Here is a 6,000-nt window from a genome sequence, read left to right on the forward strand (position 1 = left end):
TAAGTGTAAAAGGACATTATGAGATTTTAAAAGAGGATTGACATAAAATGTTCTTACATTTTAAAAAGATCTCTCAGATTGAAAGGACTGATATATTTCAGAGAGAAAAGACTGATTTCTATCTTTGCAATAGTCCAATAAGATGATGGCAGTAGTTTTGTACATATCAGCCAAGATAGAATCGATAGATCTGAAATATATTTTGAAAGTAGAATTGACAAGTGTTTTGTAAGATGGGTCCCTTTGTTGTCACCATTTAGGTGGTGTATTAGTCCATTTTCACGCTGCTGATAAAGACATACCCAAGACTGGGCAATTTCCAAAAGAAATATTTAATTGAACTTACAGTTTCATGTGGCTAGGGAAGCCTCACAATTATGGTGGACGGCAAGGAGGAGCAAGTCACATCTTACATGAATGGCAGCAAACAAAGAGAGGTTGTGAAGGAAAACTCCTCCTTATAGTAACCATCAGATATCATGAGACTTACTCACTATTATGAGAACAGTGTGGGAAGAAAGACTTGCCCCACGATTTATTTACCTCTCACCAGCTCCCTCCCACAACATGTGGGAATTCAAGATGAGATTTGGGTGGGGACATAGCCAAACCATATCAGGTGACAAAGTGAGTTATTTTATTAGCTACTTCTTATGTAATAGAGTAAGAACAAGAATTTTTCAGAATCCCAAGAATCCCATGACTTAGGTGAAGAGATAGACGTTAATGGAGAAATTTGCAAAGTCAGTGTCAGTTCAAGAAGACAAGGCACAATTCCCCAATTAACATATGGATGGAAGTCCTGGCGCCACAGTTTAATTCACAGGGTGGATCTGCTTTCCAAAAAAGGCATCTCACAGCTCCAGCTTCTATTTCCTCTTAAAGAAGTTTAGCCTATTTAGAAAATGAACACATAAGCTCTTCATATGCCATATAGTCCATATTGGCTGTCAGCCTTTCACAGGTGTTTGGGAACACCAGCTGTCCAGTGCATGTTTACCTTGGCAACAATTGGAAACCACAGGCCTTCTATTTAGGGAAGGCACTGGAGACCATTCCTACTTGGAGAAGGACGAATCCTCATTACTATGTAGGTCACAGTCCAGGATATGCAGAGTGAGTTCCTGGGATCGTTTTCAATACTTCTGTTCTATGCATCAAATTAAAACTTTTTGATAAAATTGGTTATAATGTACCAGGCACGGTGGCTCACATCTGTAATCCCAGCACTTTGGGAGGCCAAGGCAGGTGGATCATGAGGTCAGGAGATCGAGACCATCCTGGCTAACATGGTGAAACCTCGTCTCTATTAAAAATACAATAAATTAGCCGGGCGTGGTGGCAGGCGCCTGTAGTCCCAGCTACTTGGGAGGCTGAGGCAGGAGAATGGCGTGAACCTGGGAGGAGGAGCTTTTAGTGAGCCGAGACCACAGCACTGCACTCCAGTCTGGGTGACAGAGCGAGACTCTGTCTCAACAAAATAAATAAATAAATAAATAAATGAATAATAAATAAAAAATATTGGTTATAATGTTTTGATGGTTAAAAAAAAGAGGAATCAAAGATAAATTCTAGGTTTCTGCCTTGAGAACTGAAAAGGCTAGTGGTATGCTAATATGTAAAGAACTGAAGAATGAAAAATTGTTAACTATGAAATGATAATTTTTTCTGCACATGATGCATTTAAAATAAGTGTTCATATATATGAGTCTAGAGCTCAGAAGAGAGAGAAGTCATGGAGATGTACATTTTGAAGTCATCATCATACAGATAGAATATAAAGTCATGCAAACACATATCCCATCAGTATAAAGTGGAAAAATAAAATAAAAGGTTTGGGGTCTGAATCTCAGGGTATTGCAAATTTCAGAAATTACAGACTTGCAGAAACCTAGCAAGTTACCCTAAGATGAAGTACCTAGTGAGGTAAGAGGGGAAACAAAAAGTTTTTTTTAAATGTCTCTAAAATCAAGTAAAAAATGTATTTTGAGAAAATACAGCAAGAATGCATGTGTCAAATGTTGCCAATCGTTCAAATAAGGGGAGGTCTGAGAATTGACCATTAGCATTAGTAAGTTGGGACTGTTGATTAGCTTTAAAAAAGCAGCTTCAGTGGAGTGTGTGGGTCCAATGCCTCCAGAGGTGGAGTTAAGAGAGAGGGAGGTATAGGAGACACAAGTATGGTAAAATATCATTTTGTGGTATTTGGCTATAAAAGGAAGAAAAGAAATGTTGTGCTGACAGGTATATTGTTGTTAATGGTTCCTTCTAAAAATGGAAATGCATTTACATGTTCACTCAAGCACATCCTAGTGTTACTCAAAAGCACTCAATCTCAGTAAGAAGCAAATTCTGGTAAAACTGTATACATCTATCTACTATCTACCTATGTATCTATCCATCTTACATGAAATATAATAGAGATGAAAAATGTATTTATTTTTAAAGATATTTTATAAAAAGATAAGGGTTAAACTCAAGAAATAATACACAGATTATAATCTAGTCTTCTGTGAATTATCACAAAGTGACCACACACATTAACACTTCCTAGATTAAGACATAAAACATAATCGTATCCAGAAGTTCGTGATGTGTCTTTTCCTCGTCACTCACCTCTTTCTCCTTAATTAAATTGTATGCTGAATTCTAATACTATAAATATAATTTAAGTATATTTTTAAACTTTTCAACAAATACGGAAAATATCGAACACATGTAAAAGTAGATAGCATGACTTAATGAACCCCTAGCTTCAGTATACCTCCCTCCCAGCTTCAATAATTATCAGCTTATGAACGATGTTGTTTCATCTATCAAGTGATTCTCAGAAATGCGGTTCTTGTACCAGCAACATCAACAACATACAAGAACCAGTCTGAAATGCAAATCTTCAGGCTCTATCTTAGACCTCCTCAATCATAAACTCTGAGGGTGAAACCTATCAATTTGCATTTTAACAAGTCCTACAGTTGATTCTAATGCACAGTATTGCTTGAAAACCATTGATCTAGACTTGGACAGATGCCTTTCCCCTGCTAGATTAATTTTTAATTTGATGCACACCTTTGACATCTTTATACACCTTTTGATTTCTGCCATAAATATTTCAGCATGAAACCTAATACAATTAACAATACATTGTGAATATCAGTAAATATCCAGTGTTTAAATGATTTCACATATTTTAAGTGTATTTGTTTGAGAAAGAATCCATATGAAGTCTCTGCACTGAAATTGGTTGAATATGTTCATTATAGATATTTAGTTTATGGTTCCTTCCTTCCCTCATGGGCATTCATCTCTCTCTCCTTTTCTCTAACTCTAAATTGTTATTACTGTTTCTGTTTCTGTCTCTATTATCTCTATCTCTATCCTTATCACTATTTCTGTCTCTATCTCTATTATCTTTATCACTTTCTCTGTTTCTAATTCTATCTCTATCTTTCTCTTTCTTTTATATTTTGAATTGGAATTTTTGAATAAAATTAGTCATTTGTCCTGTAGAGTTTCTCAGTCTGGGCTTTGCGTACTACAACTTCACGACAGTGTGTGTGTGTGTGTGTGTGTGTGTGTGTGTGTGTGTGTATGTGTAACATGTTCATCTATGCCTGTGTTTCCTGAAAATTGGTAATCAAATCTAGTGACTTTATCATAATTAGATAAAATTTTTCTGAGAACTGGAAGAATTTGAAATTTTTTCGATGTGTAGTTGTGATACTGTAGTTTTGGGGAAAGGAAGTAACTAGGGAAATAGGGGTTTTAGAGGTCAGAACAGAAAGATTATGGGGTACAGACTGGAATGGAAAAGCACACAGAATAGCTGGGAAGTTATGAAATTGACAAGAATGCAGTGGTTAGTCCAGGTTTTGAACAAATGATAGAAGAAGTGAAAAATGGAAAAAAAATTGAGAAGTACAATAAAAAAAGAAAACTTGGTTACTGGAGATCAAAAAAAAAAAAAAAAAAAAAAAAAAAAAAGGGAAGTAATTCAGTCAAAGGTAAATCCAGAGTTTAATCCTGGTTGTTTGCAATTATGGTAGCATTCACAAAATATTTTTTAGATTAATGTTGGAAAAGAAACATATTTTGAAGTAAGGTGTTGCATTTAATATATAAAAAATACATTTATGGTAACAGTTTAGATGATCCATAGAAGGTTACGTACTTCAGATATACCTTGCTATATTTTCTCCTCTTCTTTTATGTTTCCATAATAGGAATTCTTGCATCTGCAACATAGCTTCACCTGCTTAGACATGAAAAAGTAAACTTTGTGCGTGTGCTTCCTATTAGTCCAGGAAGAAAAGCAATCATTTTTCCAATGCTTGTTACCTTTCATTTGCTGTTTCAATTATATTTGCTTCTTATTAGAAATTTATAAATTTTCCATACAGCATATGAGATAAAAATTAAAATTCCTGGAATAATTAGTTTAATAGACTCAAAAGATTGCTTTTGTGCCATATCCTACCTTAGGACTCTGTTCTTAAGAGGGGATCCCCTATTTTATTCATAGGGGGTTCACCTTCCTGCTCTAATTTCCCTCCATTCACATAATCCCATTTGTCTATGTCAGGAAGTAATTTCAGACACATTTCATTGCTCATCAGAGATTCAGTTTATTTTTCTGTATTATATGAAAATAAATGTTTACCTGTGGGATTAATTCAAGGAATAAACAAGATAATATGTGCTAAGACTCCAACATGTACTTTGGGACACAATCAATAAAAAAAGAATGCAATCTATTCATGTAACAAAACTACACTTGTACTCCATAAATTTCTATAAATAAAAACATTTAAAAAGAAGACTAAATAAGATTTGTGGTCTGTCTCTAGGTAGACAGTGTAACCTAGACAATTTTCAGTGTAAGGTACACAGTCTTCTTGGTGCTGTCAGCATAGAATAAATAATTCAAGGGTAGATTCCTTTATCTTCTTCCAACCCTATCCCAGAAGTTTTGTAATTTGCCTGTTTTAAAAAGAATACTACATAGGAAGTTTTGGGTCATATTCTCTGAAAGTATCTCCTGCTCAAATATTGAGTCCTTTCCCTCCACATTAAAATTTCACTTTTTAATTTTTTTAAGCCAACACTCAGAGAATAATAAAATAGTAAAAAAAAAAAAATTAAAACCAAATGAATGAAGGTATACATGAATATCCTACTCATCTGATGGGTAGCTAATTAAAACATGGAAACTAAAGTATGGTAATTAAAGGAAACATCTTTGAAAATAATTTTTTAAAATGAGCATCTCTGTAGACACTTATTTCAAATTTATAACGAACACACTGAAAATTCTAATAATCTCTTATTGAATTCCAGCAGCAAGCACATAAAAATGACAGTTCAAATTAGTTTTATACATATATTTCAAGAACCTTGTTCTCAGGAAAAAATTAGCATGTGAACACTGTAGGATATAAGAAAACATATTTCTGTTTTGGTTTTTCCTGTTGGAAAGAATGAGTTTCTTCCCTCTCTTCCTCCGTCCCTCCCTTCGTTGTTACTTCAATTTCTTCCTACCCATTTGTCCTGAAGGTAGTTAAAGAAAAAAAGTAAAAAATTTAACTGCCAAGATCTTAGTGATTCATCTCTCATCTTTGTAAAACTACTGTTTGTCACAGTTCATAGTGAGGATATGATGTTTGATATTTTAGTAAAATTAAACATAAAAGTGTATGTATCAGTTGACAATGTTTCCATATCAGAACTAGTTTTCCTTGTTTTGAATGTTCACAGTCTGAAAAATAAAGTCTTTCATTGTGTGCATTGACATAGATGTTTTGCAATTGTTCACTAGAAAAAAAAAACTATTTCTGGCTGTGGCATTCTTATCTATGAAAGCAGCTTTTAAAAGCCGAGCACACATTATGAAGCAAACATACCCACCACTGGGATAAATATACCTAAAAAGAAAGATGGAGAAAGTAAATTTCATGTGTACCTTGCAAATAATGTTGATATGTTTTAAGTAATGACTAAATATGG

Source organism: Macaca thibetana, chromosome 13 (genome assembly GCF_024542745.1).
Source record: "Macaca thibetana thibetana isolate TM-01 chromosome 13, ASM2454274v1, whole genome shotgun sequence".
Classification (NCBI taxonomy): domain Eukaryota; kingdom Metazoa; phylum Chordata; class Mammalia; order Primates; family Cercopithecidae; genus Macaca; species Macaca thibetana.